General features: G+C 38.8%; 1 protein-coding gene across 4 annotated transcripts in view; it reads left to right on the forward strand.

The window, feature by feature from the left end:
• The first annotated feature begins 10,502 nt into the window (after positions 1-10,502).
• The window catches only part of cntn5 (contactin 5), a 119,456-nt gene continuing 110,687 nt past the window's right edge, over positions 10,503-19,271 (forward strand). For 2 of the 4 annotated variants that reach the window (XM_026191357.1, XM_026191358.1), the window contains exon 1: positions 10,503-11,142. The gene's annotated coding sequence lies outside the window, so the exon portion shown is untranslated. The remainder of the gene's footprint in view (positions 11,143-19,271) is intronic. The other 2 variants (XM_026191359.1, XM_026191360.1) reach the window with 1 other exon arrangement.

Genomic DNA, 19,271 nt, shown 5'->3' on the forward strand with positions numbered 1-19,271 from the left:
GATGACTTGTAAACCACAGATAAACCGTGATGTCAGCACAAAGAGCTTTATAAACTGGAGAACAATTAACTCCAAAAATGTATCTCATTTTCTGGTTGAGTGACTTTCTGATGGTTGCGCACCTTCATATTGCAAGATAATTATTTTTATAATGGTGATTAGGAGCTTATTCCACTGTTGAGTCCACTGCAAATCACTTGAGATGAAAGAGCCAGTTACACGCCCAAAATATTGTGTGATTGGCACCATAGGAAGCGTCATGCCTTACACTTTATGTTTTCCGGTCGGGTAAGGGAATATTACTGTGATCAAGGGTGAATTCAAAGTGTAGCTCTAGGGTACAGAAAGCCTTTCCTGAGCTTCCTGCAGGGAAAGGACGACAACGTGTGTCCAGCTGTCAGGCACAGCTGCTGGCCTCTGAAGTGATACCCTGGGAGGGTGCAGTCTGCAGTGGGTGGTTGCAACACAGCTCCTGAGGTGGCCCCGTCAATTGGGTTATGACAGTGCTCTACCCCTATTAAATATCACTGTGTCCTTGGATCGTGCTGCTGTGCTACTATTATTGCTCTTACATAATAGAAACATTATGACTTCGATATTTTCTTCTTTTGAAGTAATCCATGCAATTTGGTGTAGAAATCACATGCGGCTCCAGCAGAATTGAACTGACCACGTTTGGAGGAGGGAAAACAGTTTTTTATGTTGAGGGAAGCAGATTCAAAGCAGCAATTTTTTGTGCGTTGTATGTTTGTGGATTGTTGGTCGTTTTTTTTAACCCCCTTGAAAACACTGACCAGTTTTCTCATTGGCAGTGAAATTTATTTTATTTTTTTTCATCGACAGAAACACATTTTTCATAGTCCAGAATTTTGCCACAGAATCAATTCTGCATTGCGTTCAAGACTCCAAAACACAGCTGGGACATCTTGACTGACATATGATACTTTGCTTTGTGAAAAACTCACACTGGCTGCCACATATTCCTTTGCGTATGCTTGGTTTATCATCTGTGATTTGGAATGAAGACAGGTGGAGTGAGTAGTGATTCTCTCATTTGAGGGGCTCTTGGCTGTGCTATGACACATGGATAATCCAACAAGGAATCAATCATTACATAGTTATTGAGGTAATAGGTGAGCAAATATGTTTCCTGGTGGCTGTCCTTATTATTCTGGGGCTAGTGGGGCCCCAGGAGACTGTAGAGCCAGATGGAATTGAAGTGTTGTCACTACTGACTGAACAGGTAATGAATTACTCCAGGACAAATGGGCCGCCACAAGGGAGATGAAGAATCCTACCACAAAGGGAGAGAGAGTGAGTGGCAGCATCCACCAACACACTTTTCCCCAATTTTATCCCTGTAAATTTTTTTCAGTCTAACAAAGAAGTAGTGAATGGTTTGTGGGTAAAAGAGTGAATGGATGATTCAATTATGGGGAACCCTTAGAGACAAAAACCAAAGGATCAAACTAAATATATTCAGATCCAAGCAAAGAAATTGTGACACAGCATTTTTTTTCCAGAATAAAATTACATGATACACGATAGTCAACCTTTCCAATTATAGAGTCCAACCCTTCCCACCCTCTTCTTTTTCTGGCTCCTGTTCTTGAAACCAGCTGATTTGTTATGACATTAGAGTAATGGTATTTCTCTGGTGACAGTCATTGCTAAGGGATATGATTACGCTGTGGTAATTATGATTGTTATTTCCAATCACAGCTGAATGGAGTCGGAGTGTGTTATTTCAGCAGCGCAGAAAGCACCAGAGTGACTATCTGCACTAGATGATTCTGATGGGGGCGATTCGAGATACAAGCGTTCTGCTGGCACAAGCACTGACAAATGCATTCTGTATTTCTGCAGGGAGACAGCAGACAATCTCACATTCTCTGCAGGTGGATCTACTGGTCGCTGAGACAGCTATATGACTTTGACAACACTTCAGTGGCTAGAGCACAGAGTAGTATGAAAATAAACAGCAAACTCGGAGTGTGATTTCTTTTTTTTTCCGCCTCTCTCTGTTAAACTAAAAAAAGCACACTGTGAATAATCTAAGAAAATGTTGCAAATTAGTTTTTACTCAAATCATTTGGAAACAATTTTACACCTGAAGAAACATTTATTATGTTGAAGCAGCACTGGCACTCATTTGAATTGTTATGTCTGCCTGATTAATGCAAAACTATCACTGATTCCATTTACTCTTTTGGGAGGGGAGTTTCTAAAATTTTGGTGTTTAGCTGTTAAATGTTCAGAGTTGCAAATCACATTCCTGATGGTTCTGTTCAAACTTTGCTCCAGCGGCCACTTATTATGTACTGTAGTTTGTTTACTTTCAATAAGCTACAGTCATGGAAAAAAGAAAGTACACCCTCTTTAAGTTTTAAAGTTTTTTGCATAACGACATACAAATTAATCAGATGCTTAAGAAGTCTTTCACTTAGGTTGACAACAACGACCAGAGATAAAACATAACACTTGACATGTTACACTGTTTCATAAACATTGCCAAAAAACAGGGTGTATGTAGATTTTCACACATTGCTTCTCACTGTTTTCATAGGGATAAAAAGGGAAAGTAACAGCCAGGTGCTCCTAATAAAATCAACTTGATTAATCAGCAAGTAAAAACGTTTTGGCAGTTTGCTGGTCTTTCTAATTCAGGTGTGTGAGAACACGATGACAAGACAGAAAGACACCGGCAACCTTAAAGAAGCATTTGCTGCTGCTTATCTGTCTTGGAGGGGCTATGAGGCCATTTTCAAACAATTTAAAGTCCATCATTCCAGAGCAGGAAAGATTAGTCACAAGTGGAAAACATTCAAAAGGTTGCCAATCTTTCCAGGAGTGGACATCCCAGAAAACTGATCCCAAGGTTAAACTGTACAATGCTCAGAGAAACTGCAAAAATCCAAGGAGCTGCATATCAGACTCTGAAAGGCTCAGTTAGAATGTAAAATGTTAAAGTTCATGACAGTACAAATAGAAGAAACTGAACAAGTCTGGCTTGCTTGGAAGAATGGCCGTGACAAAGCCTCTTCTCTGCCTGTGCTAAGATGCTCCAAAATGCTGGCAAATTTCGATCAGCTAAAAAAGCAATTTTAAAGAAAAGCCAAAATTCGTCCACAGCAATAGGAGAGACTGATACAGGAAAGCATTACTTCACTGACTTCAATGTACTTGAAGTAAGGGCTACCTTGTGTATAATGACACTATGTAATATGCCATGTGTTGTTGTTCACCCTAGGTTCTCTTTACCTCATTTAAGACCTGCTAAGAACCAGATTATTTTCATTACCTAAAACATAAAACGATAGAACTGAAGAAAGGTGAACCTTCTTTTTACCAAAACTTTAAGTGCTTATTGCTGATGAAACACACCACATTTCTACGGTAGGTGACCATGTCACTGTTCCTACGCAGCTCTATAAGTTCTTACCAGTGTTGATTAAGTACCATTAGTTTAGTTTTATGTTCAGTGTGTTTCTAGCTCAAGCTGGAAAAAAAACAGCTCATATCAGCATTACACTAATTGCAAATTAGGCTTTTAATGTTGTGCTATGTGAAACATAGTTGTTCCCATTAAACAAAAAAATAAATGGTTATCTGAGGTTAATAGCCCAGCAGCCTTTTTGAAATAGAGCGAACACATTAAGACTGAATCACAGCTGATGTGACAGCTCTGTTGTCCCCACCTCACGAGCGAGTGGAACTGCTAACTAGTGCTTAACAAGTGCTAAATGCCAAACTAGTGATCCGTTCAGTGACAATGGTGATTCAGTCAATAATGAAACTTCACTGCTAAAGATTTTTCCTGCTGGACACGTTTAATGATCACCAGCTAACTTTGCTTATCTGCCATGTAGTCCTTAGCACTGCTGGCAGAAGCACCAGAAAAATAAAATAAGGGCTGCAAAAGTTAACCAACACAAAGATGTTGAAGTTGATAACTAAACATAGAAGAACCACAACTACAACCAAAAGAGTTTTGTAGCTCTTTGGGAAACTTTTGGGTAATAACTGTCGCATAATCACAATGAGCAAGTGTTTTCATGTTAAACAAAGTGACACACAACATTGATTCATTTTATAAAGAAACTGATTGAAAATATATTAAAGGATGTTTTTTCTGAAAACACATTCTTAAAACATGAATTTATGCATAATACTGTGCAAAGGTTTTGAGCCACTCATCATTTCTTTACATTTTGCTTCCATGGGGCCAGACTTAGTTGTCAATGTTCTCCGGACTAGCAGTTGTCTGGAAATTTTTCTGTGAACATTGGTTACTTTTTCACTCATTTTCAGCCTGGTCCTTGTACAGTAGCAGGAGCAGAATGATGTTGTTGTTGACAGGTGACCTGTTGAGGGTGTCCCCTGCCTGTCGCCCTATGGTAGCTGAGGTAAGCTCCAGCCCTCATCCCGCCAACCTGACAAGGAATTGAGCCATTTGCCAAACATGTTGCATATCTCTGCATGGTGTGCAGTGTGTCCTTAAATTTGAGGAAACTTGTCAAGTGGAGGACAAAAGAAGAAGAATCAGACCAAAAAATGATGAACAGTATCTGAATTTTAAGTCCTTAAAAAGCAGAGAAAACCTGAGCGATGCCTCTGGCCCTGACTCATCTACTGTTCACCAAAACTTCAAAAATGGTTTCAATGGAAGTCATCAGTGTCAGGTAGCCATTCATTACGAAGGGTATGACAGATTACATAAGAACCTAACTAGCATATATCCAAAAATTTTGTTAGTGCGAGGTGTGAAAGATAAATTATAACAGGTGATTTCATACAACAAAAATCATTTATAATTTATTCATTTTTATTTTACTTTACTGTTTTACAAAAACAAAATACTTGAAGACCTGTTTCCCTTTACAGGAGCTGGAGTGGGCAGTTGGCTGCATGTAAAAGGTCGGAATGGCCAAACCTATGAAATGCCTGATGTCCCAGGTCACTCTTTCTTTCCTTATGCTTAGTTTTTGGACATACTTCCAGTTTGACAGAACTGACCACTAGCCAGATCTCCACACCTAATCTCATGTTTATTTGTTTAAATAAACAAATTAGCTTTTAAGTGAATGTGTGTGCGTGGACTGCTTCTCTTGTTACAAGCTTAACCATGTTTGTAACACTACCAGGATACACACTCTGAAACATCCTATGCATTCTGTCATCCGTCTGATCAGTGGACCTGACTATGCCTGCATTCTTGCTTGTATAGTTTATGACAAGTCAGTCCAGTCGCATGTGAAATAGGAATGAGAAAGTGTTGTTTTGAAGCAAACGAAGTGTGGCAAAAAGTGAAAGCTGTTTTAATCAGTTTCCATCCTGCTTTTTCTTGCACGATTGAACAAAGTATGCCAATGAGCACTGCGCTTAATATCACTAGCATACATATAGTAATCATAATATAAGAGAAATACAATTCAGTTCATGTAACCCTTTCATGAAACAGTACTCTGTTTATTACAGTACTCTGTTTATAGTAACCATCGTCCTTAATGTAAATATGTAAGAAAAATTGTGTATGTTTCTGTTCTGTTTCCTGTGTACTGTTTGTTTGTATATGTGTCTTTCTGGCTGCTGTTACAACCAAATTTCCCCTTGTGGGACAATTAAAGGATTATTCTATTCTATTCTAAATACTGTGTTACATGAAAAAAGAAAAGTAATCATAAGCCAAGGTGAGCTTGCAGGTTTTTTCAGGCTTACAGCTTCCATGAACAGCTGGCATCAGACATGTGAACTGCCTCCTTGACCTTCTTTCAGGGATCTTCTGGTCTCTGGTCGATGAACTTGAACCCTTCCCACTTTTGGTGATGTGCGCAGATTTGCTCTGGCGCTGTCCGTTTTTACTGTTCATGCTATTTCTATTCGTTACTCTTATAAGCAGGGAAGCATTCTGAAAACTCAACCAGACCTTGAGTTGAGATTATTGTGAAGCTAAGAATGCACTATTTGTCCCTTAAGTTGTAAAATCACAGGTACATTCAATTTGTCATTATGTGCCAGGGTAAAATGGGTAGCATTTTAAAATACGGATGAAAAAAATATTCTTGTTTTTTCAAACTCTTTGGTCTGTTCTCAACCATAAGGTGCTATTGGTTTTCTTTTGAATACGTAGTGTCTTTTCGTTGTATCTTAAATCATGCTGTGCTTATATTTGTAGTTTCATTTCATCTCGTTTACATTAAACAGACTTTAAATCTTCAGCCTCTCGCTGTGACTTTTTCCAGCCACTTGCATGCATAAAGACTCTACTCAGCAGATGTTGGTGCTACCAGTAATGAAAAGAATCAGTCTACCAACCAAATAATAATTTACCACCTCTATCCAGTCAGCATCTGCTGAGCAATAAATATAAATTGCTTAAATTTGCTAGGCATGTTAATGTAACTCACCATCTGTACTAGTATACCTTTAGTTTTTTTCTGCAGTTTCTATGGCTGGCACGTGTGAACAGACAGATGCACGACTTACACTTAGCAAATAAAACACAGACAGAGAGATGAACATACGTACACAAATACAGTATAAACTATTTAAAAGAAATGCTCACTCCAGCATTTTTGCTAAATTGAAAGTACTGTCAAATATTGACCCAACAGAAATATCATGTCAGACATTTCCTCTTTTCTGCACCAAAAATATGTGCTCTCTTCTATATTAAAAGCAAAAGTTCCTGCTGCAGACTAAAGCAACGGTGAAGCAGAGAGCAGTGTAGCACAACACAGCTCTCAGAGTGTGTAATGAAGATAAATTAAGACGTTTTGTTCGTGGATACTGCTGTGCTAGTCCAAATGCTGAGGATAGCCATCTCCTTAGCCTTTTCTTGGGAAATTGGGATTCAGTCGGCTGCAACAGAACATACCACGATACAAACTACAGATGTCACATTCTGACAATGTTAGAAGTGCGAAAGTGTTCACTCCAGCACTGACAGAAAGAGACAGACTTGAAGGAAGGAAGATTATGTAAAGAACAGGTCCTGCCAAGTAAAATGACTGATCAGAGACGTGTTCCAGCCATGCTGTTGATTTTACAGCTATAGTACTCCGGCATGTGTCTTAATCATAAATGAGAGTGAGTGAAACCCCTCAGGAATCTGCCCAAAACAATTTAAATCCATCATTCACAGCTTAACATGCTTCCAGCAAGTCCACATCAAAGTTAATTATTGTATTTGGAAGAAGAAGGCAATGTGGCGCTATACTCACAGATTTAACCCACCAGTATTAGTTTGGCTTAACAGTTAAGAAAGTTTTCGAACCTGCCATGCAAATCATGGGACATGTGTGTCAGGTTCTAATTTTTAATCCTTTTCTTGCTGCAAAACACCACCTCTCTAATTACATGGCATGGCTGTCTTCTTAGTGCCAACAGCATGTTGTCATGTTGTCCCCCAAAGCTGTAATTACAGTTCATATGAAAATTAGTTGGTTACCACCTAAATGTCTACTCAAGAAAAGAACAGCTCTATTAGACTGGTGCTAATGGGGACCAAACACAGATTATCAGTACTCTTGAGGTTTGTAAAGACTGGCTGAATGTCTCCTTCCTCCTATATAATCAAACATTCTAATGTTGCGTGTTTGTTCCATAGCTGTAAAGATGCAACATATGCCTCTTTACTGACAAACAAGGCATAAATTTAACTTGTGGTGGTAGAAAGCAGGGTAATAGGGTAATAGGTTACACTACAACAAAATAGTGTAACCGGTAAGATTCAAAAGTGAGGCATTGCTCTTTAAAAAGTTAATTCCATTTGTGTTACTATCAAACTTTGGATCAAAGCGCCTCCTCTACAACCATAATAGCATATTGTTCATACAACACTGAAAAATACTAACTGATTGATATTTCATATCCTCTCATCGAAAATAATCCGCTGACCGGAGGTAACGCTCTAAAATGATGATGTGTAAGGTAGTACACACAAAATATAATGGGCTTATCTTCTGACAATTCATAATGTACACTATCAGGAAAGCTCTCTAAACGATGTAAGTGCCAACAAGTAAAGCTGTAAAAAGGACCCTTAAACTACTTCTTCTCAAAAGATGTGATCTAAAAGCTGATAAGAGCTACAAGCAGCAGAATGGATCAATTGTGCAATAGGAAGAGCATTCACTCATGGGTACTGTTTAATTAATGATGGGGGATAGAGATAGGCTGTTAGCTCCATATTGTCAGTCAAACACGCACAGCAGAGGGTGGCAATATGAGCTAAGTAACTGATATGTGAAACAGAAGGCACTAATCTATACTCTCTAGTCTAGAACCATTAATGTTCTGTTGAGAGGATGGGGATGCTGCCACATGACACACAATTTTTTTTTGTTTTAAATGCAGAAAAACAAACATTATAATAAATAATAAATATATAGAAATAACATTCATTTATTAACGATATAATAAAGTCTTCAAAAAGTATAATTTTAGGTTGTGAAAAGAGCATAAAAGAAGCAGTTGCACAGAAATGAACTGAGGACCCATGTTTAATTTTAAATAGAAGACACGTCCCACCAGACATAACTCAAACAAACGCTCTTTTCCACCAAAGGATTCGCCTGATCTTACTTTGAAGTTCAGTGAGGTAGTAAAGCCTATTGATCCGGGAAGTCTGCATGGATCTGAAGTCAATCATGATCATCAATAAACACTTGTCCTGTCAAACAGTCCCTTGACAAGGAGTCAAACATCACCTTCAGCTCTTTTCTTGGTTTGTTAAATAATTGGTTTTTCATTTTTGTTTTCAGATTCAGTATTCGTTTTACTATTGATATGGTTTTAAAATCTGGCATCAAAGGGTGTGGATCTGAGGGAAAAACCAGGCAACACTACATATCCTTGAACCTGCTTTATTGTCAGTTTGGTCTCTAAATATGACCTGAATTCACAAATGTAAATCCTGGAGTATAAAATAAGACTTTAAAAAATGTGACTGACTTCATAAACTTATCATGAACGCCACCTCTCTGGGGACACCTCAGGCCCTCCAAGGTTTGGAGGCCTATCTCCACCCACCACCACTTCCCCTGCCGGTGGCGGACTCCCTCAGGTGTCGGTGTGTTGGTGGTTCTTTGTGTCTGGGGGTGGGCGTCCGGGTACACACCGGCTCACTCCTTGGCGGCCGCTTGTCGGGGCCTGGGGCTCGCTCGGGCCCCTTTGGAGGTGGGGTGCCCCCGGCCTCTCGGCCTGGGGCTCGGTCACTCAGGCGCAGCTGGGGGCCGGCGGAGCTCACGGGCGCGTCACTGCAACTCCCCCTGACTTCTGCTCCGCGGCTGCTGGGCGAGCCCTCATCTGGGACTCTCCTCAGCTCTTACTGGAACAGTGGCGCGGCTGCCCCTCTGTTGGTCTTCCATGGTCTCTTGTGTTCTGGGGGCCTCTAGATGTCTGGAGTTTTGATCTCCTCCATACCCGCTTCACACCCTGGAGGACGGGGCTGTGGCCCCCCCACACTCCCTAGCAGATCATTACATGGAGAAACCTTTGGAATGCAAGCATGCTGATCCACACAGGTATGCACACATGGGTATTCACAGACGCGGACTAAAGCTTTCTTGGCTGCTGCCTCAAAGCACACTGTGCGCTGTCTATCTTGCGTGCTGCACAATATCGTTTATTATTTAGTAAATATTGATATCTATGACTAGCTAGTTTATTGTGATGGTGCTTTGTTTTCTCTATTATTATGTTGCTCTTTGTTGTTTGCTGTCTCCTCTGTTTTTTTTGTTTGTTTTTTTTTTTTTTCTCCATACAGGTGACCCAGGAGTTCTTTTTTTTTTCTCTCTCTTCCCCCCCTTCTCACAGTCTCTTCTCCTCTTTGGTTTTCTTTCTTTCTCTCCCCCTCTTTCTCTCATTCATTCCCCCTGTCCTATTTATTAAAAAAAAAAAAAAAAAAAAAAAAATGACAAAGGATGAACTGAAGCTCTGCCATCACGTAATGTCGCATACTGCTGTTTCTGATGTCATTTAAAAAAAAAATAATAATAATAAAAAAAAAAAACTTATCATGAATTTACTAACCTCACAGATCAAGAGAGCATTTTCTATCGACATCTACTAAGACTTCTTTATAGAAGAATCTCCACCTACTGGTCATTACAAAAAAATGCAGCTTTAAGAGGCTCTACATTAGTTTTACTTTTCAGACCCTAAAGTTAACAGGTAACAAATTTTCCTGTTTAAATGAACACAGCGGAACACCAGGTGTTTGATGAAGAAGGAAAAAATAAGCTTCAAGTTAATTTTGTATTTAAAACTTTAATCTGCGAAATTGGTGAAACATGCTAAGCCAAAGTTAGTCATTTGCTACATACAGTAGCTGTTTATTGCTTAATACCTTAACAAGGTGAATGTTAAAAATAACGATGAAAAAAAAACATTTTTGTCATATTTCACAATAGGCTAAAAATGGGGAGAAAATTCAGCAGCAAGACTCGACTGGAAATGTATATAAAAATTAGTTTTAATAAATTATCAGTGCCTTACACATGTGTTAATGGGGCTGTAGACGTGTATGTATTACGGTAATGAACAAAAAGGGGAGAAACCCAAGTCAGCATTATATGCGCACTCTTGAAAAGAGGGGGTATATTCAGCCATTTACAAAGCAGGTTTTTTCCACCCCCACTTAATCAACTTCAGCATCAAAGGGACCAGCAGATAGAAAAGCATATTCCGACCAAGATCTTTGTACAGTGGCAGAAACCGATGCACTGATGCAATGCCACTCCTTATAACTATCTAAGGGCCACCTTTTTTTCCTCAGCACCAGGGAGATGGGATGCTGCGCTGCAGACAGAGCCTCAGCCGGCTGCAGCGGTGGAGGCTGACAGAGAAGAGACTAAACCAAAGCTACGTCCAGCACGACGCACGGCACATCCAGTAAGCTCCCCGAAGTCGAGGACGAGCTTTCACGCTTCTAGGGGGTAAAGAGCTCGAGACCGAAAGAAGTGTACCTGTTTCCTGCTGTTTGTGCTTAAGGATGTGCTGTTTGCGCTGACTAACCACATAGAGCGGCAGAGAGGAGGACCCGGACTTCACTGGATATAACCGCTGCCATTCCGTCGTTTGGGTCAGCTACCACAGCAGCTATCACCCGGAGACCGAGGACGACTTTTTTGTATTTCCGTGAGTATTTTAAAGTATTTCACTTTACTCGCATTTCTTTTATTTTTCCCATCGATTGTAGAGCTGGATCTGTAAGAGCGAACGCGGGTTGTCTAAAGAGAGACAAGTTCCGGAGATTACAACCTGGAGATATCCATGAAAAACATAAAAATAAATAAATAAATAAATGAAAACCTGTAAGGAGCTGAATAGTTTTGGGGGGTGCATTTTAGATTTCAGACTGTCCGCTTTGCTTACTTCCAACCACGCTGCTTCAATAACTTCTACCTTTTCCAAAAGAGTGACAGAGTCAAAATTAAGCATGTGGGCGATGGAGCTGTTTCAAGATGCACAAAACACACAACAAAGTGTCAAATTGAACCATTTCAGCTGCTCATCGCGCCTGGGGCTAGCTGAAATAATGACTTCAGTTTTGAAGTCAAATTAGCGGTGTCCTACAGTAAAGCTTCAGCAGTCTTAAAAAGAAAAAACAATGTGTAGATTTGAGCTCTAGCATCTCAAATGGGTCCATTAAATGTTCTTTGTAAGAAAAAGAGCTACACTGTGAGGGCAGGAGAAGATCTGTATTTTTGGAGGGAGGATTGCATTTTTAGGTTAGAATAGAACAGGAGGCTTCTAACACACCACTTACCACACAAGTAGACCCATAGGAATTATCCAATCAGAGATATGCAGATTTGCCAAACTCTAATTTTGCAGCTTGGCTGTGTTGAATGCAAAGTGTAATAGTATGGTCTAAGTGCACTGGTGACAGTTGGTTGTCCACTGTGGCTTTTAGGCTCACAGACTTGTGTTTGGTCTTATTGATGTGTTTGGATGGTGCACAGAAATGAAATGGCTATTATTAAGCAATTACTCAATTAGGATATGTTTTCTTTTCTTTTTTTTCCCCCTTAGAAGTTTGCATGACTTTCTTCTCAATGACAGTAATTAGCCAAGCGGTGGCAGAAGGAATTAAGTCTGTCAAAGAAAAATGCACCCTTTCAAGGTCTTTCTGCTGTCAGTAACTCCCCTGCTGCTTGGGGTTTTCTTCATTTTTGCCACTCCGAGGCACTAAGAAACAGCATTGTAATAATTTAAGGTCACTAAGTATGTCAATACAATATTTAAGAGTCATAAAGTTTTAAATGATGAGCCTCTGGAATATTTTTTTTTCTAAAAATATAGAAACTAGTTTTGTCTGCATCCTTCAGTGGTTCCCAGAAGCTGACATGTAGTAGCAGATGTTCAGATCTGCTTTGAAGGTGGTAGATGTTCATATGCAGCATTTATCTTTGAAGCTCAAGAAAAAGACAGACATTTTCCAACAGTAAAAAAACAAAAACAATAGTTCTTACTCCATAAATTGTAAAATTGTGAAATATATGGCATTCGCTTTATTGACACCCAGCGTGTTACATACGCAATGGTGTAAGTATAGTTTGTGTATGTGAGAGTGGGATATGCTGAAAGAAAAGTAGCCTTCTCTCTCTGATTTGCCTCATGAATTATTCTAAACTCTGTGGCCTACATCACATACAATACACCGTGGCAGAGCTACACTGCTTGCAACATGGATGCAGTCAATATGGAGTTTTACTACAATGTCAAAAAATTCAGGCAAATTCAGCAAAACCATTTGTATCTTTGTTTTCTTACAACAGTGGCTTTCTGTTTTATTTTCCCCTGATTCCAACTGGTATATTTCACTCTCAGCATGAGGACAAGGCTCCACTTTAACAAACATGGAGCATTTATGACTCAAGGAAGCTTTCCATATTTCACCATGAAAAAAAAAGGGTAAAAAACAGAAACCTCACCTAAATATAGGTCAAATTTAACACCAATAGCTAAATAGCTTTGAATTATATCTCTAAAACTGTATAGCAGTGTTACAATCATATAACCCACATCACAGTGTGGCTCTATGGTTTTCTGTTAGTGTAATAGAGCATCCATTAAGACTTAATGATGGAAGTATAACTTGGAGGCATGCTTGGGATTTCAAATGTCCTATAATTTGCCTTAATATTATTATAGATGTATATCTATATTTCATAAGCCCTATGTGCTTAAATGATTGCCATATCAGTTCATTGTACAGCTGGGTTTAATTTCCTAAGATTATCTGAAAATGGCTCATCTCACCAAGAGATGTATAGTTCAAGTCACCAGATGCAGTAATCAAAAGGAGATTCACCTGCATATCAGGGGGAAAGGTGGAGGGAACGCACAGCTGTGCTTGTTTCACTTGGCATGAATTAGAGGTTACCCCTATCTTTATCATATGTAAATCAGTTATTTGCTTGCAGCGCATGCTTTAAAATGTTTGTAAATCCACATGGGGGCAGGTGCGAGATGAAATGCAAATTAGTAAATCGGCTAACCTTGATTGAAATGAAAGATGTCTTGATGTTACAGCTGCCCCATCCTCCTTAATTAAATGACTATTGACATGGGCCAACAGACACGCATTTAGGGTATGGCTAATTAAAAACGACAACTCTGGTGAAGGCCTTTGAGACACTTGGGGGAAAAAAAATGCATATCAGCAGTGACAAGAGAGAGGCTAGGGATAGAAACTGTCTCACCACCCAAGGGAATCATATTTTCACTGACAAATCTGCAACTAATAAAGTGAAAACGGACAAAAATGTTGTGCGGAGCACAAGTGGCGCTCAACATGTCCCTGTAGAGTGTTGTGAGCAAAGCTATTCAAAGGATATCACACTATATCCTGCTTTATTGTATAGAGCACTCTGAAGCTACTTCTATGGTGACAAAAGCGCAGTGAGGCAGTGATAGGAAATTGCTGAGCATCCTCAAATATATAAACAACATGTTTTTCACTGTCCAGAGGATGCAAGGGCTTAATTTTGTGCTCAAAACATAATCGTGACTAACAATGTAGGCCCTGGGAATATTCCATGCAGTGATTTGAGATGACATGCATTTGTTGGATTAAAGAAATTCCTTTTAAGAAGTGTTGGTAATCTTGACAGTGGCAAACTCCTCTTTGGCTGTCTTCCTATCTAGCACTTTGTTTGTAAGGCAGGCTGGTCTAGCACAGCCTGGAAGACAAACATCCCTCATGACCCATCTGACAACTTAATTTATATAATTGCTTAGAAGCATCTGTGTAAGAAAGACTGACTTTCAGCACCCTCATCCACTTGTCACGGTTATGAATGACTTGGATTTGATGTCCAATGAGTCAAACAGACAATCTTAAGTCGCACTGACATTGCAATGCTAAAGCCTGTGTGTGAACAAAATAAGTACTGTTAATTTGAGCGCAGTTTTGCATCCTTCAGCCTCGTATCTTCATCTCGTATGTACGTCGCTGCTTTGATCTGACTCGTGCGCTGCAGCCAGGAGGTTGTACAAAAACACCACGCACCATAACAATTGTGTGAGTTAGCAGTGTGTAATTAAAACAAGTGACGTGACTGCATCAACCTGGGGCTTTCCTTTCTTGATTTCTACTGCTTTCAGAATGGCTAAAATAACTTATTTTGGTTTGCTAATATGTCCCACAGCCTCAGGTTGGTTAATTATGCTGCCCTGGTATCATTTGTCTTTGGGCTGTCCTCAGTGTGTTTAATTTGAGCAAGTGATCTGAAGATACCTGCAGGCTTCCTCTGCGCCACAGCTTAAATATGTGCTTTTAAAGTGTTAAAGGTTATTAACTGAAACAAAGCAATGCATTTATGAAGTAGTAGTTGAAATGAAAACAGGAACACACTTGTAATCAAAATATGGGTCTCTCATTAGTTGAAATGGTAAATCTAGTTGATTATCGGGGCAACAAGGCAAACCTTTTGACTTCATTGATGAAATCTGCGCAGTAGCACCCGGCCTGTACTCAACATGTTACTTGCGTGCTGAAATAGGTGTAAGGAAGGACTTTGTCAGTGAAGCAAACACCAAGTATTTGCAGAGATGGTATGGAGAGAGTAGTGATGATGGTGGGGAATAGCCCGAGGATGGAGTGTTTTTCAGTAGGCAGCTCCTGATTTTATGTGACAGTAAAGGGCCTTATCTACCAGGGCCATGATGAAGCACAACACTCTTTGATTTTTTATCTTCCAAACGTCTAACAATCTCATGCTCTAGACAGATTAGTGAGATGAAGGTGTAAAAACTGGCTATGCAGTTTCATGGGAGTCAAATACAGGGTCTAAGGCTATATCTGCATCATGCTGATAGTACAAAATGAAAGATTAGCTGAATTTAGTGACACTTTTGACTTTCATATGAAAGAAAGTAAAATTTGATTATATAAATAAATAAAACATTTAAAAAAATATATGTAACTGGTAAACGAGTTTGTGTTTGTCAGATTGGGAATGCATTCAAAAGTGTTATAACGACAGACAAAAAGGGGTTGCTTGCAAGCTATGTGTATAATCTTCAATAGAATTTGAGGCATAATAAGTCATTGTTACCTAAGATTCATAATTTTATTTGCATTCTTTTTTATACTGTTATATATTTAATTTTTGTTTCTCATTACCTCAAGCAGGGCATTGATACGCCAAATGATTCCTAGGAGGCAATTTTTTTATGCCTCACTTAAAATTCATTGGAGCTCACACCAGACTTTACAGCTCCATATCTACTCCTGTGGTATCTTAATAAGTCTTACCTCCAAAGACACGGAGAGCATGAGCAGTGTTTATAGAAATCAAAGGAACACTGAGAAACCAGTGATTTTAATGTAACATTTCACAAGTCCTGAGGCCGCGCCCATAAAAGTAATCCAGCGCCACCCCCATCAAAGTAGTTCCCTTCTACACCACTTGCACCTATTAAATGTGCGTGATGCTCTCAGTTATTGGAAAACTGCAACAGTCTCGGAACTTTTTAATCATGTCTTGAACATAATTAGGTCGAATTACCTTTCACATTTTAATCTTTAACCCTAGTGAAAATGTCTTTAGGCCCTGTTGCTTAACGGCTGTTTTCTAGCTCGTTATTGCATTAACGATTTTTATGTGCTGTGTTTTCTCTTGTAAAAGTTTGATTGGAAATGAGGAATCATCTTGAGAACAGTTTTGTTTGACTTGTGCTGTATTTTTATATGCATGTTTACACCATTGATTCTAATTGCAGGTTACTGTCAGCTCTTTCAGAGTGCAGACATATTCTTTCCAGAACAGTAACCTCAGTAGTTCTTGGACACATTTCAAGTCAAGTCCTTCGTAGCGTCTGCTCCTTCATGATGAACCTAATAGTAGGGATTTTTCCAAGGGAATGCTGTCCATTAAAAGAAGAGAGTGTTTTAGGGTCACCTTTCTTGCATGTTGAGTTGTTATATTCCACTCTCATGCCTCTTTCTCCCAAGAGATGAAATGTGTATGGAGGAATCTGTTGGAAAACAACTGAGAAGGCTGTTGTGCTTAGCTGTCTTGTGCAGTACCTCACCATTCGGTCTCCTGTGACAGCAACAGTGAATTTATTCTATTCTTATGAATGCATAAATTCTGAAGTATTGTTTTGTTAGGCTATGATATAATGGTACTCATATGAATGGGCAAGACCTGATCTTGGGTGATTTTCATTTTCTGTACCTAACTTTGAACTTATATAAACACGTTAGTTAAAGTCAATGATCTTGGGATTGTGTGATAAAGGAATTCAATTTAACACACTTCAGTATATAGTATCCATGGTGTTAAAAAAAGGCTTTTTTGTCAGACTTAATAAGAGTAAAATGTCTTCCAGATATTAGGATGATGTGAGGATTCATTAGGTGTTGGGATAAGACAGACCCACTGATGCATTTTACAGGAAATAAAAGAAAGGATGCTGTTCTGTGAAGCATCTATACAAAGCTGCTATTGTGTTGTGAATGCTGATGTTTGGGTTTACACCATTTCTTGATATCAGCTGTCAGCTTGCTGTGAGAAGCATTGTAATGATACTGAAAAAAATACAAGCGAGATTAAATATTTTATTTTTTTCCTTTTTTGCATTTGGTTTCATTTTCATTTCTTTCCCGCATTTCACAGTAGCTATACCATTACTTCAATATGTGCAATTAATTTATATGGTTTATATTTTAATTTTCAAGTCAACGTTATCCATTCTTAATATCTCTTTAAATTGTAATGCTGTTATGCTCTTAATAAAACAATAAGATAGGCAACCTCTGAGCACTGGGTGAGAGGCTGCTGGATTGTTTCATTTTCCAGCAGTTTGTTGGAACAATGAATGCTGCAGTTAACATAATGGGAGATTGATGAGAGATGTGACAGAAAGGGGGGGGCTACACAAAAATGAAAATGCCAAAAGTGCAGCCTGTGAAAATAAAACTGGCCAAACCTTTTTTGAAAAAGTTCCGAACATTCACTAAGCTGTACAACTCTACAATTATTGACTGTAATTCTCATTCTAGCACATCATAAGCAACTCCGATTGTTCGGCAACTGAAGGCTTGTAATTAATCAGCTACAGTACGTAGAACATCTGCTATGCAGGAGAGAATCTCTGGTCTGAAACGCACACACTTAGATCTACAGTTTCTAGGTAATTGAATTAGTTTAGCTTCAAAGGGAAAACATTTATGGGATGGTTTCAAATGGTTTAAAGGGCCATTCTCTTTTTTTCCAAGTCTTATTCTACTTACCACAAACTGTTCTGTGGTAAACAGATTAATTTGTAATCAAGCCTCAGAGTGTCTAATCTAATTTTCTGCGTTACCTAAGCATATTTAAAAACATGCAGAGAGCCATTATAGTGAAGGAATTTTCAGCCTGTTTCTTTATCTCAAAGACAAGCCCGAGAAAGAGTCATTGCTTACTGTCGTTTGTTGGAAATCTTTTATTGCTCTTACAATTAGAGAGCACACAGTCTTCAATTCGAGCAACATTAAGTTCTAGTAGTATCTCCTTTGTTATTTTCTCACTCTGTGTGGGTGAGGAAAGGATGAACTTTCAGCATGGAGTGGAGCACACACTGAAAACAGCTGGAGTGGTGAAATCAGAGCAGAGGAGAGAAAAGCAACTAAAATCACTGATTTTTTTTTTTTTTTTTTTGCATTGTGCTAAAAAAAAAAAAAAGAAGTGCATATAAAATTGTTATTTTTTTCTTTTTCCTCATTTAATTTCTTTTTTGTATGTATGTGAATCTACTGTCTGTCTGAGTGATCAGAAAATGTTGTAGTAATAAAATCTGGATTTAGCACTTCAAAACAGCAGCTTGAATTTGATTTGGATGTGTCTGCTGGTTATTACTATTGTCTCAGTGGATCATGTTTCTTGTACTATTTCATTTTTTTCTATTATCTGATAAAAGGAAACATAAATATATGTTAACAATGACCATTTAAAGGGAATATGTACTATATTAAAATATAGTATATGTGAGCAGAGTAATGCAGCAGTCAGATTATTCACCATTCATGTATATTTTAAGACCACTAGCCTTAGCCTTAAAACATTGTGAGCCCAAGATACCTTTGTCAGCAGACAGGTGTTCTCTGTGTTTGACAAAAGTTAAAAACAGACTGCAAAAAGTAAAAGTAAGTGCATTAGGGCGACAGGCACCGTGCACCCTGGACAGGTCTGCAAAAGTCCATACATGGAAAATTTGTGCAAGTTACCTTCTGCAGACTCTCTTGGTTGTGAATGAGCTGACTAAAGTTTTTCTTTCTATTGCAAGTGCAACAGAACAGTTTTTTTAACTACACTTGGAGCTGGATATATTTCTCAGGGATTGCGAGACTTACGTTTGTTTCACTTTTCCACTTGGTAAGTAACCAAGAGGACTTAAAGCAACTTAAATGTTACACAATGATACCTCTGAAATAAGATCCTGTAAATGACAAGTAAAATGTATATTTAAACCAAGTTCTGCAACAGCTAAAAGGTATAGTGAACTTTTAATTGTAAAAGTTGTAATGTAATGCAATGAATGTAAAGTGCCCAGGAGGTTACATCTAAATGAACAGGTTTTCTTTATATATATACTGGCTCAATCAATCACATAGTAGATAAACCATACTAAGCTGAATTCTCCTATACAATAGTTCACGACTGGTTTACAGTCAGGTAAAGCCCTTTACACAACAGACGTGTAAAATCAGTGGAAATCAGACTCACCTATGCCTAATGCAGCTGTTCATAGCGGCGGCATAATTTGGCTGG

This window comes from Astatotilapia calliptera, chromosome 14 (assembly GCF_900246225.1).
Source record: "Astatotilapia calliptera chromosome 14, fAstCal1.2, whole genome shotgun sequence".
Classification (NCBI taxonomy): Eukaryota; Metazoa; Chordata; class Actinopteri; order Cichliformes; family Cichlidae; genus Astatotilapia; species Astatotilapia calliptera.